The 24,926-nt window shown below is 47.2% G+C and overlaps 1 protein-coding gene and 1 long non-coding RNA gene across 2 annotated transcripts in view; one reads left to right on the forward strand and one right to left on the reverse strand.

The window, feature by feature from the left end:
* TFRC (transferrin receptor) overlaps positions 1-24,926 on the forward strand; it is a 116,494-nt gene that overhangs the window by 9,017 nt on the left and 82,551 nt on the right. The window lies entirely within an intron of this gene.
* On the reverse strand, positions 9,605-17,728 carry LOC309659230. The gene is made up of 3 exons (XR_014262682.1): positions 13,629-17,728; positions 11,334-11,445; positions 9,605-9,731 (listed from the first exon to the last, which is right to left on the reverse strand). It is a non-coding gene; the product is annotated as an uncharacterized lncRNA (long non-coding RNA).

Consider the following 24,926-nt stretch of genomic DNA (forward strand, 5'->3'; position numbering starts at 1 on the left):
CAGGACTGCACCTACCGGGTCCCTGTCTCCAGCTCTACAGGGGACTCCCTCCGTCTCAGGCAGGGCCTCGCAAGTCCTAAGTCACACGTGAGCCACCTCCCCCCACAGCCTGGGCCTTATTTTCTCACTGGGCAAGGACGTAACCTTCCTCAGATTCTCAGAGGTGGCCGTGTCCCCTCCTGCTCTGGGGTGTAGATTCTGGGTCTCTGAGCGCTCCCAACCTGAGATTTCTAGGATTTCTTTAGGAAAACCCCTTAAATCAGGCTCCTCTGCTCCTCAAGGTGTAAGCAGACCTAGCTCACCCTTTCCTGTGACTCCCCGCGCCGTCTCCCCTAAGCCTTGGGCGCCCTCAGAGATTCTTTCCGGCCAGGCTGGAGGCCTCCGTTGAGCTGCACCACCTTCCCTTTCTACCTCCACGTTCCTGCCGAACCTGCCCTCGATGCCCAGACACACCCCTCGCAGTCCTTGGCCCACTGATACGGGGAGGGGTGTTATCAGGGCCCGAAAATGGGGCCAGCTCTCCACACACAACCTGGAAGCCCTGCCGTCCCTGCGTTCCCTTGGACAGGAACCAAGGAGTGACCCCCCCCCCCCCACCAAACCCTGCAGGGCTGCCAGGTGCCCACATGTCTGGAGCCCCTCTGAGAGGTCCCCAGGCCACCCCTGGAACCTGAAGAAAGGAGGGGGAGCCTGGAAGCAGCCACCCCCTTGTCATCTCTACACTTTCCTCCATGACCTTCTAGAAGGTCAGAGTGTGTGCGGGGTGGGAAGAGCATTGGGCCAGGAGTCGGGAGGCTGGGTGTCACTCAGCTTTGCGACCAGCGAGCATGCTGCGGGAGCGAGCCTCTTCCCTCCGCTTGGCCTCAGCTCCCTCGTCTGCAAACAGGATGGCCATAGTGGCTAGCTCACAGGTGGCTACAGGATCCTAACTCTTTAGAGCTGGAGGGGACTTAGGGGTCACGTCATCCAGCTGCCCCTCCACCCTCAATTTCACAGATTTTCACTAGAGAGGGAAGGGATTGCCTAGGGTGACACGGTGTCCAAGCCAGGCGCGCGCTCTCTGTTTCCGGGCTGCCTCTCCCATTCCTGCTCCAGGGACCATTTCAGAGGAGGAAGGCCTTGAGCAGCGTCCTCAGGGCCCCCCTACCAGCCCCCGGAGAGCCAGGCAGCACGTGTTAGCACAGGGCCTGGGGACCTGATAAGAAGGCAGGCTTAACCCCGACCCCAGCTCTGCTGGGAGCGATAATGACGCCCCGCTGCCTTGTGCTCAGCCCTGCCCTGCCTTGCCCACCCCACCCAAGGGGGCCCTGCCAGTGGCTGAGGGTGGGACAGGGCAGGGACAGATAGGACAGGGGAGGTGGCTGCAGCATGGGATCGGGGGGCCAGAATCCTGATACCTCCCAGAGTACAGGCCCCTCGCTGGCTGACCCTCCTGGGCACCCGGGCACAGTGCCTGACACCCAGGTGACGCTCCCGCGATGCCCACATCCTCCTCCAGTTCCTGCACGCCGAGCGCGGTGGAGGGAAGGGGCTGGGCTGAAGGTGTGCCAGGCCCGTCCTGGCTAACAAAACTTTACTGAGCCCCACCGGGCTAGGGCATGGGCTAAGTGATTCACATGATCTCCTTTAATCCTCACAGCAACCCCCGAAGTTGTTATTCTTGTCCTAGAGTTGCGGAAACCAGAACTGAGCAAACAAGCCACTTCTCCACGGTCGCACTGCTTCTAGGTGGCAGAGCCAAACTCCTTTAGCCTTTGTCACGACACTGTGCTTCACAGGCAGTTATATTTTATTTCAACTTAGAGTAGTGGCTAAGGCATGGGCTCTGAAGCCAGACGGACGGCCTGGTTTCCTGCTGTGTAATGGGATGAATCATTGCCTCTATTGTGCCTTTATGAGGATTCAGTGTGCAGCGCACGTGGAGAGCTTGACCCCAGCGTGGGCACGTGGTAGGTGCTTCATCAATGGTCGTGATTGTCCCCACACTAGGATCCAGGTGATGCCTGGGTCAGGACTCTGTGACCTGCTAGGGCCTTTGGGATGCCAGTCACAGTGGCTGCCGTTTGGTATGGGTTTCCTGGTGGCCAGGGAGCAAAGGGGAAGGGCTGCTTCGGAGGGGAGGTTTGTGGTGTTTTACGGAAAATCAAGCAATGTTTGTGTCCCCCGGCCAACGGGGGATGGAGGTGTGGGCTGAGCGTGTTCAAGGGAGCAGCAAGATAGCCACCCAACGGCTCTGCCCCCCCGCATGGGTGAGGAGGCTTCTGCTTAAGAAAGCACCCTGTTGCATCAGTTTCGAGGCCGGGCAGTGCCCGGGCTGAAGGAAGCCAAAGCTGTGGGCATCTGAACCCTGTGTCCGGGCCTCGCTCGGAGCCACTGCTGCCGCTTCTGCCAGCTCTGCCCTCTCTCTGTAGCCTCCCAGTCTGTCTGTCCGTGTCTGCCTTTGCCTTACCTCTTCTCACCTTTCCACTCCATCTCCTCTCTCTCCTCCCCCTCTTCCTCCTTTCACTGTCTTCCACGCTCTTCCTGTGTTCACTCTGTCTCTCTCCCGACCCGTCACCACCTTTCCTGGACAACAGCTTCCAGGAACACAAAGTAAACGGTCTGACAATTTTCAAGTAATAACTTTCAACTGTGATTCTTGGAAGCCCTTGGGCCTGGGCATGGAAACCTCCAGAACTCTGGGCCAGGCCAGAGGCAGGGCCTGCACAGGGCGCCTTTGTCTGTCTCTGACCGGGGCCTGCCAGGCACACGCTTTCTCAGCTGCTTCTGGTCGGGACCGTTTTGCTGCTGACATTGGAGATTCCCACACTGGAAGGAATATTCCCACATTGAATATCTAGCTTATTTCTCAGTGAGAAGAAAACCAAGGCACCGGCACTCGGGGAGAGGTTCAGCAGGGCTTGCCCTGGGGTCACGCAGCTAAGTAGAGGCCAGGCGAGGCTGGGTCCCCATCTCCTGCTTCTCAGCCCTTTCCACCACCCGCTGCGGGTCACAGGCTGGATGGGTCAGAGGTCTGGACTATAAACAGGAAGGGCACTCTTTCTTCTCCTGGAGGCCTGGTAACTTGGCTCCCATAGGCAAACTCACGAAAGTGACAACAATAGTTACAATCGTTCTGATGCTAACTGTGGGCTAAGTGCTTGGCTTGTATTATCTCATTTAATTCTCAAAATGATTTGTGGGGAAGATGCTATGACTTTTGTGGGCGTGACCTTGGGCAGCCCTCGGGCCTCCATCTCCCTATCTGTAAGGACAGAGTTTTCTGGAGGGTCCTCGGGGCTATTCCTGCCCTGCCCTCCTGCGAGTCCATGGCTTAGTGGCCAGGGAGGAGGGTCCTTGGTCTGGGCACAAGCCCTGAGGTGGATGGGGCCCCGGGCAGAGCTTATTCGAGGACCTATTAGGGTCCTGTGCCTGAACTTCATCTGTCCCCTAGTAGCCGGGGTGGGGAGAGCATTAGGTCACCAAGCAAGAGTACCGATCCCTGGGCAGGACCCTTGGCCATCTGGGCTGGGAAAGTCCCCTGCCCAGTTGTTCCTAGATATCTGTTCTTCAGCTCCTGGCAAACACAACATGGAAAGACACTCTCCTGCTTGCCCTTTGCCTGGTTGCGCAGTGGGATGCCAAGATGGGGCATCAGGAGACCTGGGTTGGAAGGCAGGGTCTGTGCTTCCTGGTGGTGTGGCCCCAAGAAAGCCCCTAGCCTCTCAGAGCTGCTGTTACCACATCTGCAGAAGGGAAACTCGAGCCCAGGCCCGGCTACCCCTGGCACTTGTGGGTGACACAGTGTACCATGGGAAGGTGCTCTGGACTTTTACTTCTTCACACCAACCATAGCCCCACGGACACAGGGCTTCTGGAAAGGGAGCAGTGGGAGGGCCAGATTGGGCTTGGGGAGCCTGGCAGGAGTAACTCCCTGTCCCTCTGTCTACATTTCCCCTGCCATTTTTGCAGGCTCTGGATTTGGATCATCTGGAAGTGGCCAAGGCTGAGAATGGGCCGCCTCACTTTAAATCCCAGACAGACCCAGCCTGGGTCACCTTCCTTGGGTGGCTTCTGAGCTCCCTCTCTTCCCCACCAAGTATCTGTCCCGAGGGGAAGAGCTGGCTGGACTTGGGTTTGGAGCAGGGATATGGCCCTTTCTGCTCCCAGCTGGCACCCCCATCTGCCAGCCACCCTGAGCCCCTGGGGTGGAAGCCTCTGGAAGGCCTCAAGGTCTGGTTGTGATGGCTCGACTCTGAACCCTCGGCAGGGACGTGGGCTGCACCCACCTTGGCCCAGGGGCTCCATCTACCTTGGATACAATCCAGACCAAAGAGTAAAGGAGGTTTGTTCCTGAAGCAGGGACCAGAAGTAGGCACACAGAGGGCTCTGTGCTTTGGAGTTGAAGCTTTTAAAGAGTTGTTTTCTTTAAATATCCTGCTGCAGGAAAGAGAAGCCCCAAATCAAACATTCCTGAAACATGAATTTCAGGTGGCTTTAAAGGAGCAATTTGTTTGATTTCTGTCCCACCCTGATTCTGCTCAGTGGGGTCTTGGGCACTCATCCCTGGGGTTTGATGGAGGGTCCACACCCTTCCAGGCTCACCGTCCAGCCTCACCGGGAGGTTCCTCAGCACCAGATCCAGCCTGAGGGCCTCTGGGCACAGCCAGGCCCCAAGCTTGCTCCCAGGGGACGGTGGGCACATCCATCTCAAGAAGGGAAGGCCACTGTCTGTCCATCCTCAGCTGCATTCCCACTGCTGGCCACACCCTCTTTCTTGAACTCTCTCTTTACCCTTGATCTCGAGTATCTGACGCACTCCTGACTCTCCTCCTGAGTTAGGGATACTCTGTCTATGACTCTTTCTCTCACTTCCTGCCAGGATATCTCCCAGGTCCCATACCTCCTGCCAGGATATCTCCCAGGTCCCATCCTTGGGGTATGCCCCATCTTGGAGAACTCACTCATTCCCTTGCCTTCAGCAGTGCTGGGCCTGGTCAAGCCTCCATCTCCAGGCCCTCAGGCCCTGCCAGTTTCCCAGGCTCTGGCCTTAATATTCTTTTATTTTTTTATTGGGGCATAACTGACAAGTAAAATCCTAAGATATTTAAAGTGTACAACATGATGATTTGCTATCTGTATACATTGTGAAAGGATTCCCCCATCAAACTAGCCTTAATTTTGTATGATTGAATTATTCCCTTATAGTCCCACCAGAGGCTCAGGGTCTTTCCAAGCCCCAGCACCAGGAGGAAGAGAGAGAAATAGCAAAGGCAAAACCAGCCATTGAATGAAAGAGACACTTGTTAGTGTGAGGGAGCCGCTGAGCAGGGTGCTGGGACATGGATCCAGGGGAGATGGCGTCTGGATGTCCCAGATCTGTCCCAAGTCTAGTCCGAAGAGTGTCCCAAGGCCAGCCTTGACCTCGAGAGGAGCAGGGTTAGAGGAATTCTCTGAGCAGCCTTGTTTGCCCTCCTTGCCCTGAGTCCCTTCTCTGGGGCCCGTGGTAGGACTGGATGGGTACGGGGAGGAAGGGCACTTGGTGAAGGGATATCCAGAGGAGGGTACCAATCAAAGGCTTATTCCTGTCATTCATGGAGAAGCTCATAAAAAGACTGAGGCCTGAACTGGGATAGTGGGAATACAAATCCATTCATTCATTCATTCATTCATTCAATAAACACTGAATAATCACAACATACCCCGGAGGTAATGAAATTAATTTTTAAAAGAATGTGTTCATGTATAATTTAATTTAAATTTGTACTATATTATTTAAATCATACTATATTTCAATATAATTAAAAATTATATTTATGTATTTTTAAAAGACTGGAAGCAAATCCATCAGATACTCTTGGTGGATGAGCAAGTGTTTCCTAATGAAAGGGATTCTGGCTGCCAGTCTGGGTGTTCGGACACCTGATTTCTAGGCCCAGCGCTTTCTCTGCCAGACTGTGTAACTGGGAAAAGCCCTTCCCCTCTCTGGACCTGTTCCCTCATCTGTGCAGTGAGAGTGTGGAACCAGAAGATCAGTGGCTCTTTCCAGCTCTGACATTACCTGAGAACAATGGGGACGAGGGGGTTATAGACACTTTCATCGGCATGGCCAGCTGCTCTGCTTTGCCCACGCTCACTGCAGGCCCCTCTCCTGCAGGGCTCCATGAATGGGAGGTAGTGGCCCCCGCAGCCTGACCAGCCGTCAGGCTCTGATCTCAAGTTAGAATCACTCCTCTCACTTCTTTATATCCACTTTGAATCATGCAAGACCTCTTCCACCCTTCAGTTGCAGCCTTGTGACCTGGATCGAAGGGGGCTATGGCAGCAGCCTCGATGGCTCTGAAGGAAGTGAGGGAGCCAGCCAGGCTGGGAGGTGACATGTGTTGATTACATGTCGTGTCCCCTCAGCTGTGTGCCCGACTCTGTGCCTGAGTTGTTCTGTGGACGTTATTCTCCGCAGCAGCCCTGGGTGGGAAGTGTACCGCCTCTTCAGTAGGAGATGAGGCTCAGAGAGGTGACGCACCTGCCGGGTTGCACAGCTGGTAAGTGGGGCTCCAGGGCTGGAACCGGCTGTCTCAGCATCAGAGCTGAAAGCAGCCAGAGCCCTAGGCTGCTCTTCCCAGGACTGAGGCGGTTTTCCAGCTGCTCTCAGATGCTGCATCTGCCCCCGCTTCCAGAATTTTGTACATGGTAGCAGGGGTTTAAATCCACTTCTGGTTCTACCCATTGGAAACACATTTCTCCTCCCTAGAAAATGCCTTTCCCTCCTTGTTCTCAGGCCTCTGAGTCCCCCTGACTCCCCAGGAGTCGGCAGGTCCAGTACCTTCTGTCATCTTTCTGTGGAGGCCGGAACTCTTGTTCCAATGGGAAGCAGCCTCTTGAGCGGGAGAGAATTTAGGGTCCCTGGCCATCCTGCCTGCCCCTTCACAAGGAGCTGGCTCCCGGGGACCTGCTTTTTCCTATCACAACATCCCGACTTGGTCAACTGTCTCTGTACTTTTTCCTCCAGCCTGCTCCCCATTGGCTGCTCTGTGCCCCCCGCCCCACCTGTTTTTTCTTCTTTTTCTTTAAATTCTAAAATAGGAGTGCAGGGGAAATTATGTCCACTCTTCTATCTGGCCTCAGATTTTCAGGCAAGCATTCAACATGAAAAGTAATTTCTTATCAAGTGCTATTGCTTTTCTGTTTCAATTACTGGTGTTACAACAATGTTTTTCTGGTGTTGACTACACGTGTTCAAGAATTCTGGAGTGTTGTGGGTTAATTGGCCCTCCTTGGACTAGCCTGAGTCCCTAAATACCATAACAACCCTATTTCAGTGGGAAAATATCTTTTGACCGCATCCTGGGTTATAGGCTAGTTGGAAGTTGGGGGCTGCTAGTAATTAACAAATTCAAATCGGCTACATCTTGGGTAGGATTCTTAACTTTGCTTATTTGGCTGATAGTCCGTACTTCCCAGCACTATCCCAAGTATTAGATGAGGTCAGACATGGGAACATGCCTGCTCCTAATAGGTGCCAGCAAATATCCCTCACTCCTCCCCCTCCATACACATCTCAGCCTCTCCGAACCCCAGTTTCCTCATCTGTGAACTGGGGTAACAGCCCTGGAGTTGCCCTGACTACCTCCTAGGGAAGCAGGGCGTGTGAAAGTGCTGTCTGAACTGACCGTGCAGGGCACAATTACAGGGGTGTTATGTGCAGGCCCTGTGCACCACTTAATTGACTTGTTTTTGAAGCGATGAAGCTCCACGCCCTTAAATCCTCGCTGGGCCAGGCCACTCTGAGCTCACGGAGTCAGGCCCTGCCAGCCCACACAGCTTGACAGACCTGAGCTTAACGAAGGCCAGATCTGCCCTCGCCCCACTTGCCCGGTCTCAGCCATCCTGGCACTTGGTCCTCAGGCACCGACTGGCAGGAAGAATGCATTCTGACAGTGGCCTGAAGTGGGACTCCCAGGATGAGCGGACGTCTCGTTGCAGCCAGGCCCTAGCGCTCCCTTGTCCCCTGTGTCCCCCGTCGCCCTGCTTGGGGGTGGAGGGCGCTGGTCCAGGTGGCCGGCAACTCCCCCAGGCAGAGGTTTCCCATGACCCGCAGCCACTGCACCCTGCCTTGGGCACGGGCTCGGGGCTGCCCATCTGTTACCTTGGGGTCTCCCAAAGCATGCTGCAGCAGCCCGCGTGTCCCTTCCCCGGGGGACTTGGTATATCAGTAGTTAAGCATTTATGGCAATGAGTATTAGAAAAGAATATAGGTGTCTCAAAAGAGGCCTGTCCTGACCAAGAATTGAAGGATTTGGGGACAGGAGTTTTTAAAACGGATCAATTGAAAGGAACAATTGCATGGGCTCAGCGTTCTTTAGCAAAGTGTATTTTTTACAAAGTGAGCTGATTTAAAGTTGATTCAGTGACAAACACCAAGTAAAGAATAGAGCAGGTGATGTGCAGATATGGTAAAATTTGTGTTGGGAAATTGAATGACTGAAGTTTGGGAAACACTGTTTTCCCATTTAATGCTCATAACAATCCCGTGAGTAAGTGTTATTGTCTTGTTTTCCAGAGGCAGAAACAGGCGCAGAGAGGTGAGGCGAGTTGCCCAAGGTCACTCAGTGAGGGAGTGAAGGAGCTAAACAATGGCCGCGACCAATCTTCAGGAGGGTGGTAGGGCCTGGAGAGAGGGGGGTCCCTGCAGGACCACTGAAAGGGGGGGCAGTGGAGCCGATTCGGAGCTCACCTCTCCTCTCCACTGGGGAACTGTGCCAGGCAGGGACTGGTCCTCGGACCAGAAACGGTTGCATCAGACTGGCTGACGTCACGCCTGTGGCAGGGCAGATAGCGAGACTGACTGGGGACTTGGGGGAGGGGATGGTGGGAAGGAGAAGCAGGCAGATACAAAAGGCAGGCAGAGGCCTGCCAGGCTGGGCCGCACAGGGATCTACGACATGGAGGAGGAACTAAGTAACTCACCCCCTGAGGTTCTTTTAAGCACTGGTCTGGCCTAGAATTGGCCTCCAGCAGGCCTGTAACACACAATCCGGTGATAGGTGAGGATTCAAGTCAAAGGAAAGCTGTAAACTTTGCAAACGGATCCCCCCACCTACCCAGACCCACAGACACTGTCCCTGCCGCAGCTGCCCCTCTCCTCTGACACACACACACACACACACACACACACACACACACACACACACACACACACACACCATGAATGACATGGGGTCAGGGCCCTTCCTATTTGAACACCATTGCAGACCTTTTGTTCTGGTGCCTTTTGTAAAACCCTTAGGGTGTGCTTTCACCTTTGGAATGACTGTCTCTGTCTCTCTGCCTTTGTTCTATTGTCACCATAAAGTTTAATGGTTTAAAAGTCTCTGGCTGAGACTTGCCAGAGTGGTTCAAATAGAACTAACAAACAAGTAAGGAGGCACCGGGTGAGCTAGCTCTCTGCAAGGGGTGGATTTGCTGGGAGAAAAGAAAAGGGAGGGAGAGAAAGATGAATGAGGTGGCCTTGGCCTCAAGGGACTTGGAGCACCCTGAGGGGGAAGAGAAGGGAGCTTGCTTGAAGCGTAAATGACCAGCCAGCAGAAGATTTCAGTAAGACTTGTCAACTGAAGAACACACAACCTAAAAGTCGCGAGTTGCGTTTTATTCAGGGACCTTACTAAAGACTATAGCCCGAGAGACAGCCTCTCAGATGACTCTGGGGAACTGCTCCAAAGAGGTAAGGGAGGTGCCAGGATATATAGGAGTTTCTGTTGAGAAAAAAAAAAATGTAGTCAAACATCAAAAGGTTACTGCTAATCATAAAAAACAGACACCTCAAATTAATGATTTTAGTGCCTTTCTATGTGTGGGAAGATGCAGGAGTCTGGGCTCATTGAAATTATTCCTTTGACATGTATCTTATCTGTCCAGGGCCAGAGTATCCTTTTTTCTCCATCCTGAATTTTCCTCAGGGCACACTGTTGGGGAGGCTACAGTGTCTGATGGTGGGCAACATTAGTTCTTTTTTTTTCAACATCTTTATTAGAGTATAATTGCTTTACAATGGTGTGTTTCTGCTTTATAACAAAGTGAATCAGCTATGCATATACATATATCCCCGTATCCCCTCCCTCTTGCGTCTCCCTCCCTCCCACCCTGCCTATCCCACCCCTCTAGGTGGACACAAAGCACCGAGCTGATCTCCCTGTGCTATGTGGTTGCTTCCCACTAGCTATCTATTTTACGTTTGGTAGTGTATATATGTCCATGCTACTCTCTCACTTCATCCCAGCTTACCCTTCCCCCTCCCCGTATCCTCAAGTCCATTCTCTAGTATGGAGAATACTAGTATAAAGTCTGCATCTTTATTCCTGTCCTGCCCCTAGGTTCTTCGTGACCATTTTTTTTTTTAGATTCCATATATATGTGTTAGCATATGGTATTTGTTTTTCTCTTTCTGACTTACTTCACTCTGTATGACAGACTCTAGGTCCGTCCACCTCAGATAACTCAATTTCGTTTCTTTTTATGGCTGAATAATATTCCATTGTATATATGTGCCACATCTTCTTTATCCATTCATCTGTCGATGGACACTTAGGTTGCTTCCATGTCCTGGCTATTGTAAATAGAGCTGCAATGAACATTGTGGTACATGACTCTTTTTGAATTATGGTTTTCTCAGGGTATATGCCCAGTAGTGGGATTGCTGGGTCGTATGGTAGTTCTATTTTTAGTTTTTTAAGGAACGTCCATACTGTTCTCCATAGTGGCTGTATCAATTTACATTCCCACCAACAGTACAAGAGGGTTCCCTTTTCTCCACACCCTCTCCAGCATTTATTGTTTGTAGATTTTTTGATGATGGCCATTCTGACTGGTGTGAGGTGATGCCTCATTGTAGTTTTGATTTGCATTTCTCTAATGATTAATGATGTTGAGCATTCTTTCATGTGTTTGTTGGCAATCTGTATATCTTCTTTGGAGAAATGTCTAAATGTAAGGCCAGACACTATAGAACTCTTAGAGGAAAACATAGGCAGAACACTCTATGACATAAATCACAGCAAGATCCTTTTTGACCCACCCCCTAGAGAAATGGAAATAAAAACGAAAATAAACAAATGGGACCTAATGAAACTCAAAAGCTTTTGCACAGCAAAGGAAACCACAAACAAGACGAAAAGACAACCCTCCGAATGGGAGAAAATATTTGCCAATGAAGCAACTGACAAAGGATTAATCTCCAAAATTTACAAGCAGCTCATGCAGCTCAATATCAAAAAAACAAACAACCCAATCCAAAAAACATTAGTTCTTTACTGAAATGGAAGACAACACCTTTTGTCAGCAACTTGAAGATGACTGACCACAGAAGGGTGGTCACAGTGAAGTACGTGACGTCCTCAGGGGCTGGAGCCCACCCTTGGGTGAAGGGTAGAGTGTCAGAGAGGGTTTCCTCTTCCCCGGAACTGGTGCCAACTGAAGAAAATTTGGTCTCACCTGTGTCGTGTGAGGCTTAACGCACAAGTCACAAAACACATTCCCTCATGAGCCAGGTAAGGCAGGAGTTATCGGTGCCAGTAAACAGATGAGGAAGCTGAGGCTCAGGGAAGCATGGTAAGCTGCCCAAGACACCAGACTAAGTCAGTAAAGGACGCATCCAGACCCCTGAAGGCAAGGCCAAGCCAAAGATTGGGCTGGGCATGGGGGATGGGGAGGGCACAGGTGGTTACTCCTGGGTCTGCAGAAAAGGGACAAATAAAAGAAGGGAAGGGTAAAGTATGGTCTCTGCCTCCCAAAAGCAGCTTCAGGAGAAGCAAGCTCAGGTAATTCACAGCAGAGCATCAGAGAAGGAGAGGGAGGCCGGGAGGGGGGATATGCAGGGGGAGTGGGAGGGGACACACTTGTTGGCGGGGATGGGAGGGGAGCACAAATGGTGGTTACCGCTGGTTGGGAGAGAAAGATTTCTGGTACCGGGTAAGAGAAACCTCAAAAACTTTCAATTCCAGAACTGACTTTCTGTTTCAGAGATCATTCAACTCTCTTTAGTTTTATCTTTTTTTTTTTTTTTCTTAAATCTTAAGTCAGTTCTATTCTTTTTAATACCTTGAAGTTAAGACAGGAAGGGAATAGCAGCCACTAGTCACCCAGTGCCTACTGTGCTGTGGGAACACTGCTGTGACCTCACTGAGCCTCTCAGCCACCTTCACAGGCTTCTACAGTCACCCCCCATGTTATAATTGGGGAAACTGAGGCACAAAGCATTCAAGTACCTAGCTCAAGGCCACTCAGCAAGCAAGTGGCAGAGCTGAGATGTGACCCAGGGCTGGCTTGTTTTGTCTGAAGCTGGTTGCCTCCGATACCGCAGCTCCAACACGTGGAGCATCTGCCGCCTTGGCTCCACTCCTGCCCGTCTTCACAAGATCCCTGTGACTTAGAGATTGCTCTTATTCTGAAGTAAACACCTTTTTTCCCCTCAGTACAAAAGTAAAACATATCTATTTTGGAAATTTTTTAATGTGTAGAAAAACACAAAGAGGAAAATTAAAATTCTCTCTAATCCCACAACCCCAAACTAACCACCGTTAACATCTGGGGGGACACCCTTCCAGTCTTTCTTCTGTCTATCTACATGCAAATGTAATAAAAATTACCACCACACTCTGTGGTCATTTTTAACAGCTTTATGGAGATATAAATGACAAGACTGGACATATTTAAAGTGTACAATTTGATGAATTTTGACACGTGTGCATCTGTGAAATGCCACCACAGTCAAGATACTGAACACGCTGTCATCCCCAAACAATTCCTTGAGGCCCTTTTATATCCCTCCTTCCCTCCAGTCGCCTCCCAGTGAGGCCGTTACTGAGTGCAAGCTCATACTGCCTGCTGCACGACAGGCCAATAAATAGAGAGACGAGTTGCTGGGGCAAGGAACAGCAACCTCATTCGGAAAGTCAGCAGACCGAGAAGATGGTGGACTAGTGTCTCAAAGAACCGTCTTCCCTGAGTTAGAATTCAGTCCTCTTTTATACTAAAAAGGGAGGGGGTGTGATTGGTTGCTGCAAACTTAGTGGTGAAGGAATCCTTTGTTCTTGCAGCTGTCCAGGTAGGTCTGGCTACAGTGTTCGTATAAACCTCCAACAAGGCAAAAGATATTCTCTGTTCTGCAACTTTTTATCTCTATATGAATGGAAAAGTGTTATACCTTTAAAGATCAGAGCCTTGAGAATGGGCTATTCTGTATCTTTCAGGCTGTAGGCAACATTCTTTTAGTTATTAACTTGTAGCAAAAGCAATAGCATACAAAGGTTAAAGTAAAACATCCAGTATGGAGTTAGATTTATTCTTCGCTATTACAAGGTCAGTGTCACAGGCCTGGTAGCAGGCACCTGGCAAGGGCTTGCCTAAGCCCTGGCTCTCAGCCATGGTGTGCTTCAAGGAGCACGAACAATGCCACCTTCTGAGGTCAAAGGGTGCTTTTGATTTTGTCAGCCTCCTCCAGCAGTGTGACCTCCCAGTGGACCTGCTCCCCTCCTCCCTGGGCTCTCAGCCCTCTACCTCTAACCAGCCCTGCAGACCTGCCTCCTTGGATCTGAATCTCCCAGTTCCCTGAAGTTGGCCCCACCTCCCCCTCGAGCTGTTAATCTCTTCCGTACGTTAAGGTTGCTGGGGTCCCCAGTCTCACGTGTCACAGGCATGTCCTTGGCTTTTGTTGCCTCTCCAGGTGGAGTAGGAGCTGGGGTGGAGTCATCCGTCTTTGAGGGGGTGCAGCAGGTTCCCCGAGAAGTACCCATACTTGCTTTTTGCTGCTTTCGACAGACATCTTTCTGAATCTCGTTACTCACGCGCTTTGGTGAGCAGATTTCCTGAACGTAATTTAATCTTTTCTCTATGACTCAAGGCTCTCTTGGCAACCACATTTGCTAATGTCAGATGGCTGATGGAGTGTGCAGTGTGGGTGGAGGGGAGAAAAACCCCAGCGGTTTTACTGGAACCTGCTTTCGTGCAAAGGCCACACATGTCCTCCAGCCTCAGAAGGGGGGAGGTAGTTTTGTTTCTGCCTGGCCTATTGGCAGCCTAACATGCAACCAATTTATTAGCTAACCAAGAGCTGAAACAACCATCTTTTAAATGGCTTTCTCATCCCGCATCAAATTAACATCATAGGCACCCGGATTTGTACAGTGACAGTTCTCAGTGCCCTTTCACACACATTTTCTCTTCTGATCTTCACAATAACCCTGTGAGAATAGCAGGGCAGGTTCTCTTGCCCATTTTAGATTCCTGCTACACAGCAGTGTCAAAAATCGATTCCAGGTCCATTAACAGGCAGAATATAAACCCTTAAGAAAGGTATATAGGAGTATATCTTTGTGACCTTGGGGTGCAAAGAATTTCTTGAGAGCACTAACTGTTAAGAAAAAGATGAATAAATTCCACTACATTAGAATGAAAGCTGATAATGATGTGTCAGTGTAGGTAAATCAATGGTAACAAATATACCATTTTGGTGGAGGACGTTGGCAGTGGGGGAGCTGTGCCTGTGTGGGGGGCCGGCAGTATATGAGAAACTCTCTGTACTTTCTGCTTCATAATTTTGCCATGAACCTAAAACTGCCCCCCAAAAATAAGTCCATTTAAAAGAAAAAAAGACAAGAAAATTTATGTTCCTCAAAGGATGCTATAAATAAGGTGAAAAGTCGCAAAACAGAAGAAGATACTTGCAGCACACAGCCAACGTAGGATTAGAGTCCAGAGTACATAAAGAACTCCTGGAAATAAATAAGAAAAAAGACAAGGAAAGTACAACCAGGTGTTTTGCAAAAGAGAAAACCTACATTGTCAGTAAACATAGAAAAATGCCTAACTTCATTAGGAATCAGGAAAAGGCAAATTGAAGGCACTAGGAAATACCATTTTACACCCACTATATTGGCACAGGGGATAGCAATCAGGGTTATCTTGCCGAGTATGTTATTGCTCTGACTGTTGCTACCCAGTCAAGACTTGCATCTGCCTTCCAGACCCAAATGGCAGTTCCCTGTAGGATCCACCATTCAGGAGGTTCAGGGCAGCACCATTTGCCATGTCAAAAAACCTGTAAGTGAGCCATATAGCTTTGCAGAGTAAAATGGATAAATGGTGTTACGTCACGTAACGGAGCATGGCAGAGAAAATGAATAAACCTCAGCTTCATTCATTAACAAGTGAATTTCAAGAATATATTATTGAATGATGTATTCATTTCCTGGGACTGCCATAACAAAGTACCACAGACTGGGTGGCTTAAACAACAAGTACATTCTTTCACAGTTCGGGAGGCCAGAAGTCCAAGATCAAGCTGTTGGAAGGGTCATGCTCCCTCCGAAGCTGCTGGGAAGGATCTGTTCCAGGGCTTTCTCTGAGCATCTGGTTGTTCTTTGACTGGTGGCAACATAACTCCAGTCTTCACGTGGGGTTCTCCCTGTGTGTGTGGCTCTGCGTCTGAATTTTCCCCTTTTTATATGTATGCCAGTCATATTGGATTAGGGCCCACACTCCCACTCTAATGGCGTTTTTTTTTTTTTTTTAATAAATATTGCCTTTTTTTTTTTAATTATTAGCACATTTATTTATTTATTTATTTATTTATTTGGCTGTGTTGGGTCTTCGTTTCTGTGCGAGGGCTTCCTCCAGCTGCGGCAAGCGGGGGCCACTCTTCATTGCGGTGCGCGGGCCTCTCACTATCGTGGCCTCTCTTGTTGCGGAACACAGGCTCCAGACGCGCAGGCTCAGTAGTTGTGGCTCACGGGCCTAGTTGCTCCGCGGCATGTGGGATCTTCCCAGACCAGGGCTCGAACCCGTGTCCCCTGCATTAGCAGGCAGATTCTCAACCACTGCGCCACCAGGGAAGCCCCTCTAATGGCGTTTTAAAAAAAAGATATATATTGTGTGATTGGAGATATAAAGTACACATATGTAAAATATTTGTATGATACATAGGCATATGTGAATAAAATAAAAACACATAGTCACTGAGAATCATCTTTTTCATTTTTATGCCATTGAATGGGAAAATACATCAGTATAAAACAAAGTGGGTAAATAAGACTATAACAAAGTGGGCTAGATAAGAAAGATTGCAAAGGTAATAAAACTCAACAGTACGGAAAATAATGCATCTTTAATACAGTAAATTAACAGTTATTTACACAATTCATGAAAAAAGGAGCAAGATACCTTGACAGGGCAGTGGGGAATTCAAAGGTGAATAAAACAAAATTCCTATTTTCAAGAGACTTGTAATCTAGTTGGAAAGAAAAGATAACCACCTAAAATAAGGTAATTAGTAATCTAAGTTCTAACAAGGCAGATTCCAAAAATAGTAACTAGTCCGTGTTAAAATATTTAGTTGATTTGGTCTATACAAGGCAAATAATTGGCTTCATTGATTTTCTTCCCTTATTTGTTGACTGAGTCAGTCATATGTTTTGGCATCATGTTGAATAAACCAAAACATAAACTTTATGCCTACATTCTGAGAGGTTATGGAGTAAATTGTAAATGGAAGGCCTTTTTTTTTTTTTTTTTAAAGTGAGTTTTGCATGGTTCCTGAAGTTGCTAGAGAGAAAGTGGGAAAAAATGCTGAAAAGAACATTTAGAGTAGAAATCCAAAAACCAGGTTTTTGTACTGATTGATAATAATTTTGTTGTCAAGTCACTTAGCCTCTCTGGATTTTTATTTTCTGATTTGTGAAATGAAGAGTTTGGACCAGGTGATTGTTTAGAAGTTCCCTAGATCTCCGATGCTTGTGTCCACATTTCAGAATTAGTACATTTAATGGTGGCACAGAGGTGATTTGCCTGGAGAAGGTAATAACCAGAGGTGATGTTGAATAGGAAGGAGTGGAGGGGGTCTTGGAGGTAAGCAAACGGTGGCCAGTAAGAGCTGAATATCAAGTTAAGGAGCTTACCTTTGATTTGGTAGTCATTAAGAGATCCCTGAAGCTATAGACTGATGCGATGAGTGCTTATTTGAGGCAGATTGTCCTGGCAGTTAATTTGTTGGATGAATTAAGGCAGAGACCATCTAGTGGAAGCGGTAAGCTAAATGCCTTGCTACATTATTTTTAATCTTGACAGCCTCTCTGTGAGGTAGGTATTATACTATTTGACAACGGAGGAAACTAAGGGATAGAGAGGTTAAATGAAGGTCACATAAGTGGCAGAACTGAAATTTGAATTCATGTCTGTCTGACTCCAAGGACCAGGCTCTGCTCTCAAAACCACTGTATTTTGCCTCTTCCCCAGCTAAGATACTGTTGCTTTTGGTTCAGACAGTGTTGATAAGAAGTGTTGGTTAGAGTAGACATTGCATTGAAAAGGAAGGGATTAAAAAATAATTTTTTTTAATTTTAATTTTATTGGAGTATAGTTGATTTACAATTTTGTGTTAGTTTCAGGCGTGGAGCAAAGTGATTCAGTTATATATATATATACACACATACATACATATATTCATTCTTTTTTAGATTCCTTTCTCATATAGGTGTCAGAATATTGAGTAGAGTTCCCTGTGCTATACAGTAGGTCCTTGTTGGTTATCTTATACATAGTATATGTATATGATATACTTATACATATACAGTGTGTGTATGTTCAGCCCAAGCTCCTGATTTATCCACCCCCCCTCAATTTCCCCTTTGGTAACCATAAGTTTGTTTTTGATATTTGTAAGTCTGTTTCAGTTTTGTAAATAAGTTCATTTGTATCATTTTTTAAAAAATTAGATTCCAGGGGCTTCCCTGGTGGCACAGTTGTTAAGAATCTGCCTGCCAATGCAGGGGACATGGGTTCGAGCCCTGGTCTGGGAAGATCCCACATGCCGCGGAGCAACTAAGCCCGTGTGCCACAATTACTGAGCCCGGGTGCCACAACTACTGAGCCCGGGTGCCACAGCTACTGAAGCCCGCGCACCTAGAGCCCGTGCTCCACAACAAGAGAAGGCACCACATTGAGAAGCCCGTGCACAGCAACGAAGAGTAATCCCCGCTCGCTACAACTAAAGAAAGCCCGCACGCAGCAACAAAGACCCAGCACAGGCAAAAAAAAAAAAAAAAAAAAAATTAGATTCCACATATGAGTGATATCATATGGCATTTGTCTTTCTCTGTCTGAGTTACTTCAGTTAGTATGGTAATCTCTAGGTTCATCCATGTTGCTGCAAATGGCATTATTTCATTCTTTTTTATGGCTGAATCCCACTCGATTGACTTCATGTTAACTTGATTACCTCTACGAAGACACTATCTCCAAAAAAGGTCACATTCTGTAATACTGAAGGTTAAGGCTCATGACACAATCTTTTCTCGGGGGGGACACAGTTCAATCCATAACAAACTTAAAAAGTGGCAGAAATATGTTTAATGAAATACCATTTATATAAAGTTTAGGGATGCATAAATACTTAAAAGTTTGATGAGAGGGGAGTGGCCAAGATGGCAGAGTAGGAAGACGCTGAGCTCACCTCCTCCCACAGGCACACCCAATTACAGCTACTTATAGAGCAACTATCGCTAAGAACGACCTGAGGACTAGCAGAAAAGATTTTCCACAACTAAAGCTGTAAAGAAGGAACCTACGAGATGGGTAGGAGAGGTGGAGACGAGATATAGTCAAGACCTACACACCTGGGTGTGCAATCCACAAATGGTAGATAATTATAATTGAAGAGGGTCTCCCCAGGGAGTGAGGGGTCTGAGCCCCATATCAGGCTCCTCAGCCTAGGGGTCCTGCACTGGGAAGATGAGCCCGCAGAATGTCAGGTTTTGAAGGCCAGCAGGGCTTGCGTTCGGCAGGGCTGGAGGAAACAAAGACTCTACTCTTAAAGGGCTCATGTGAAATTTCACACACTCCAAGACCTCGGTCGGAGGCAGTAATTTGTTAGGAACCTGGGTCAGACCCACTTGCTGATCTTGGAGAGCCTCCTGGATAGGCAGGAGGCAACTGGGACTCCCTATGGGGACATAGATGCTGGCAGCAGCTATTTTTGGGAGCAGTGTTGTACCTCAAGGACACTGTTGCTGGCAAGCACCAGTTTGGAGTCCTCCCCCTAGCCTGTTAGCACCGGGGGCTTACCCGCCCACCAGTGGGCCAGCACCAGCCTCAGGGCCCCCAATCCCTGCAGCCAGCCCCCTAGAGACCTGGCCCTGCCAACCAATGGGACACCCCGTTGGACAGCCCTGGGACACCCCAGGCCGCACGGCCAGCCACGCTGGGACCAGCCCTGCCTGCCCACCAGTGGGTTGGCAGCCTCTGCACGGGGCAGGGCCTGGCAACCAAGTGGGCCAGGGGCCAGCCCTGCCTACCAGTGCACCCACAGTGGTCAGCCCTGCCACAACAGAAGGGCCCATACAGCTCACAGAGGGGACACTCTACAGCATATAACTCTGGTGACCAGACGGGAGTGTGCTGCTGGGCCCCATAGCCTGTCTCCTACATAAGGCCACTTCTCCAAGATCGAGAAACGTAACCAACTTCCCTAATACATAGAAATAAAAACAGAGAATTGGGCAAAATGAGGCAACAGAGGAATATGTTCCAAATAAAGGAACAAGATAAAACCCCAGAAGAAGAGCTAAGCAAAGTGGAGATAATCTACCCTATAAATAGTTGAAAGTAATGATCACATAGATACTGAATGAACTCGGGAGAAGAATGGATAAACACAGTGAGAAGTTTAATGAAGAGTTAGAAAATATAAAGAAGAACCCAACAGAGTTGAAGAATACAATAAATGAAATAAAAAATACACTAGAAGGAATTAACAGTAGATTAGATGATACAGAGGAACGTTATCAGTGAACTGGAAGACAGAGTAGTGGAAACTACCCAAGCTCAACAGAAAAAAGAAAAAAAGAATTTAAAAAAATGAGGATAGTTTAAGAGACCTCTGGGACAACATCAAGGATACTAACATTCACATTATAGGGGTCCCAGAAGGAGAAGAGAGAAAGAAGGGGGCAGAGAACTTATTTGAATAGATAATAACGGAAAACCTCTAACCTGGAAGACCTGAATAGACATTTTCCCAAGAAGACACACAGATGGCCAACAGACACATGAAAAGATGCTCAGCATCACTAATCACGAGGGAAATGCAAATCAAAACCACAATGAGATATCACCTCACACCTGTCAGAATGGCTATTATCAACAAAAAAAACGTGTTGACAAGGATATGGTGAAAAGGGAACCCTTGTACACTGTTGGTGGGAATGTAAATTTGTGCAGTCTCTATGAAAAACAGTATGGAGGTTCCTCAAAAATTAAAAGTACCATACGATTCAGCAATTTCACTTCTGGATATTTTTCCAAAGAAAACAAAAACACTAATTCGAAAAGATATATGCACCCCTATGTTCGTTGCAGCACTATTTGCAGTAGCCAAGATATGGAAGCAGCCTAAGTGTCCTTTAGTAGATGAATGGTTAAAGAAGATATAGTATATATACACTAGAATACTACTCAGCCATAAAAAAGAATGAAATCCTGTCATTTGTCAACATGGATGGACCTTGAAAGTATTTTTTTTTACCATATAATACTAGTGTTTATTTTTATTTTACTTACAGTAAGTCCCCTACATACAAACCTTCAAGTTGCAAATTTTCAAAGATGTGAATCTGCATTTGCATGTCCAATCATGTAAGTTAGTTCACATGTCTGGCGTACATTGTCACATGCATGCATCCTCTATAAGTGGTTGTGCTTTTGTGTACTGTGTAGAGTACAGTAGTACAGTATTTTAATTTCAAGCCCAGGATGTCTGGAAGCAAGCGTAAAAGCAGCGGTGATGTAGCTGCTACAGTACTACCCAGACATCACTGGATCGTTTTTTCAAGAGGGTAGATAGAATTGAATCCAGCAAGGAGCCAGAACCTCTGCCATCGACGTCAGGCGTGAGTGAAATTGCAGCTTGCCCTCCGTCTCCTATTACTGACGATCCTTCAGCTCTACCATCTCCCACCTCCTCTCCCTCCTCCAGTCAGTAACTCTTCTTGCCTGTTCACTCGATGCCAGCCCCTGTATGCCAGCTGTTGTACTGTACTACTGTACTTTTCAAGGTACTGTACTGTAAGATTAAAAGTGTTTTCTTTATTTTTTGTGTTTGTTTTTTATGTATTATTTGTGTGAAAAGTATTATAAACCTATTACAGTACAGTACTATATAGCCGATTGTGTTAGTTGGCTACCTAGGCTAACTTTGTTGAGCTTACAAATAAATTGGACTTACAAACGTGCTCTCAGAATGGAACTCGTGCATATGTAGGGGACTTATTGTATTTTATTTTTAATTTTTTTAATTCATTTTTTTATTGAAGTGTAGTTGATTTACAATGTTGTGTTCATTTCAGCTGTATAGCAAAGTGATTCAGTTATACATATATATATATACATCCTTTTTTATATTCTTTTCCTTATGGTTTATCTCAGGATATTGAATATAGTTCTTTGTGCTATACAGTAGGACCTTGTTGTTTATCCATTCTATATGTAATAGTTTGCATCTGCTAACCCCAAACTCCCAGTCCACTCCCCCTCCCCGCCTCCCCCTTGGCAACCACAAGTCTGTTCTCTGTGTCTATGAGTCTGTTTCTCTTTCACAGATAGGTTCATTTGTGTCATATTTTAGATTCCACATATAAATGATATCATATGGTATTTGTCTTTCTCTTTCTGATTTACTTCACTTAGTATGATAACCTCTAGTTCCACCCATGTTGCTGCAAATGGCATTATTTCATTCTTTTTTATGGCTGAGTAGTATTCCATTGTATATATATACCAAATCTTTATCCATTCATTGGTCGATGGACATTTAGGTTGTTTCCATGTCTTGGCTACTGCGAATAGTGCTGCTATAAACATAAGGGTGCATGTATCTTCTTGCATTATAGCTTTCTCTGGATATATGCCCAGGAGTGGGATTGCTGGATCATATGGTAATTCTATTTTTGGTTTTTTGAGGAACCTCCATACTGTTTTCCATAGTGGCTGCACCAACTTACATTCCCACCAACAGTGCAAGAGGGTTCCCTTTTCTCCACACCCTCTCCAACATTTGTTATTTGTAAACTTTTTAATGATGGCCATTCTGACCAGTGTGAGGTGATATCTCATTGTAGTTTTGATTTGAATTTCTCTAATAATTAGCAATGTTGAACATCTTTTCATGTGCCTATTGGCTATCTGTATGTCTTCTTTGGAGAAATGTCTATTTAGGTCTCCTGCCCATTTTTTCCACTGGGTTGTTTGTGTTTTTTTTGTTGAGTTGTATGAGCTGTTTGTATATTTTAGAAATTAAGCCCCTGTCGTGGACCTTGAAAGTATTACACTGCGTGAAATAAGTTAGACAGAGAAAAACAAATATCATATGATTTCACTCATATGTGGAATCTAAAAGCCAAAACAAGTGAACAAATATTACAAAACAGAAACAGACTCATTGATACAGAGAACAAACAGGTGGTTGCCAGAGGGGAGGGGAGTGGGGGAGGAGTGAAATAGTTGAGGGAGATTGAGAGGTACAAAATTCCAGTTACAAAATAAATGAGTCACAGGGGTGAAATGTGCAGCGTGGGGAATATAGTCAATAATATTGTAATAACTTTGTATGGTGACAGATGGTAACTAGACTTATCGTGGTGATTGTTTTGTAATATATAGAAATATCAAATCACTCTGTTGTGTACCTGGAGCTAACACAGTGTTCAGGTAAATTTTACTTCAATTAAAAAAACCAAGTTTAGTGAGAAGGAAGGGAATGATAGATGCCATATTTGGAACAGTGGATACTCCTGGGTGGAGGGGAGAGGGACGTGATTGGGGACTTCAGATGCCTTAGTAGTCCCTATTTCTTAAACTGACTGACTGGCAGGTGCATAGTTTGTTTTAATATCCTTTATAACATACACATTATTTTTATTTGAGAAGTAATTCACCGTAAGTGCAAATTTTTTAAAAGAATCAGAAAAAAAGACTTGGAGGCAAGGATCCACAACACTTTGGAGGAGTTTTGCTATAGAGGGGAGGAGTGAAATGGGGTGATGGCTGGAGGAGGATGAGGGAATTTTTCGCATTTTATATGGGAAGAGCTAAGTTCAGAGAGGTGAAGTGTCTCACCCAGGCTCACACAGCTGGCCTGGCTCGGCTGGGAATGGCACCCAGGTCCCTGGCCCCCAGCACAATGCCCTTTCCTCCCCCACAGCTGCTGCCTCTTTCTTGTGGTCATCATCAGGGTCCTTGGATACTGGCCCTCTGGTTGGTTCTCCTACTCCTATGGGAATTCTGCGATTCAGAGCCTTGGAGCTGGAGGGACCAGTGCTACCTCTTGACACACTTGACCAAACCTCCCTGTCACTTGCCTCTTACTGTGATATGAAACCAGTTTCCAGACATGTGCAAGGTCGTGTATCTCTTCTTTATTACGTATGTTGACGTTTGTTCAGGGTCCTCGTGACTAGTGAGTGGCGTGGTGAAGACACTGCAGCCGTTGGTGGTCAACCTGCGCTCAAATCCTGACTGCATTTGCTATCAGTTTGACCTTTGGCCAAGTTCTTTACCTTTTTCGAGCCTCATCTGCCAAAGGGGGCTAATGCCTGCATCCCAGGGTGGAACTGATGACTGAGGGAAAGAAGGTGGGTGCCCAGCACAGGGCCTGGCACACAGTAGGTGCTCAGTGAAGGTAGGGCCCCTTCTCTCCCCCTTCCCCACTCCATTTCTTGCACAGGGCAAGCCTGGGTCTCCTCTGCCTCTCTCTGGCCAAGAGCAAACCACCCAGCCACGTGCCTGCCTGTGGAGCGCCTGCCTGTGTTGTAAACCTAAGACCAGGTTTTTCTGAGTTTAGAATAGGAGAAGGGTCTGAGCCGCTGTCCTGGAGAGTCTTCCTGGCTCCTCCTGAAAGCCAGGATGTGGTCATGAGGCATTTGCACTGAGGCTGTCAAAAGATGGCCCGAAATGACCCCGCAGCTGTTCTGGAAGCTGGCGCTTGGTCCAGTGAGCTGGAGAATTTACTCTCTGCTGTTACCCCAACCCTCCTGGGGTAATGGAGCAAGCTCAGTTTTGGCTTAGTCCATCCATCAAGAAAAAAGACTATTATTCCCCTTTGTGTGCCTCATTTTCTTTTCGACAGAGTTGGATGGGGCCATCTCTAAGTCCCTTCCAGCAACAGAGACTCTAGACTTTTTGTAAGATGTCATTTGAACCTACAAAGTTACCTCATAGAGACACAGGGACCCTTTTTTACTTTGCTTAAGTTCCAGAACATTTAGTTCTCCAGCATCTGCAGGAGTCAAATCTAGCAGAAGTCAAAGGAAAGAAAGTCTGGGGCCTTCTGAGCACTGGCAGGGACAGAACACAGAGCACGGGCCAGCTGTGCCCTGTGAACAAAAACGGGCGTCAGGAGGCCCTGGTCAGTGTGTGCCGTCGGCCTCAAGATACTCAGAGTTTGACTCAGTAACTTCACTTCTGGGAAATTATTCTAAGGAAATGGTCAGAAATATGGATAACAGTATATACAGAAGGGTGTTATCACAGTCTAAAAATACTGAAAAACTTTATAAACAACCTAAATGTTCAGAAATAGAAGGCTAGTTGAATAACTTTTATGTCCGTATGATCACATACCAGGAAGCTATTAAAAATCATGTTATAGGAGATTTTGGAAATACTTACAATACATTAAGTGAAAAAGTAGTATATATAATTGTATCCATTGAATGCTATAAATTACAGCTGGATAGATAGGTGTACACACAGGTACATGTCCAAATTACGGAAGGACACGTATCGTGTTAGCAGCAGTTGTCTCTGGGTAGTGGGATTACGGGTAATTTTAATTTCTTTATGAGTTTTTATATGTAGTACCTGAGATATGTCTTTTCCTCTTTAAACTTTTCTATAAGTACAAGATT

The sequence above is a fragment of the Balaenoptera physalus genome, assembly GCF_965194825.1.
Source record: "Balaenoptera physalus genome assembly, chromosome: 4".
Lineage (NCBI taxonomy): Eukaryota > Metazoa > Chordata > Mammalia > Artiodactyla > Balaenopteridae > Balaenoptera > Balaenoptera physalus.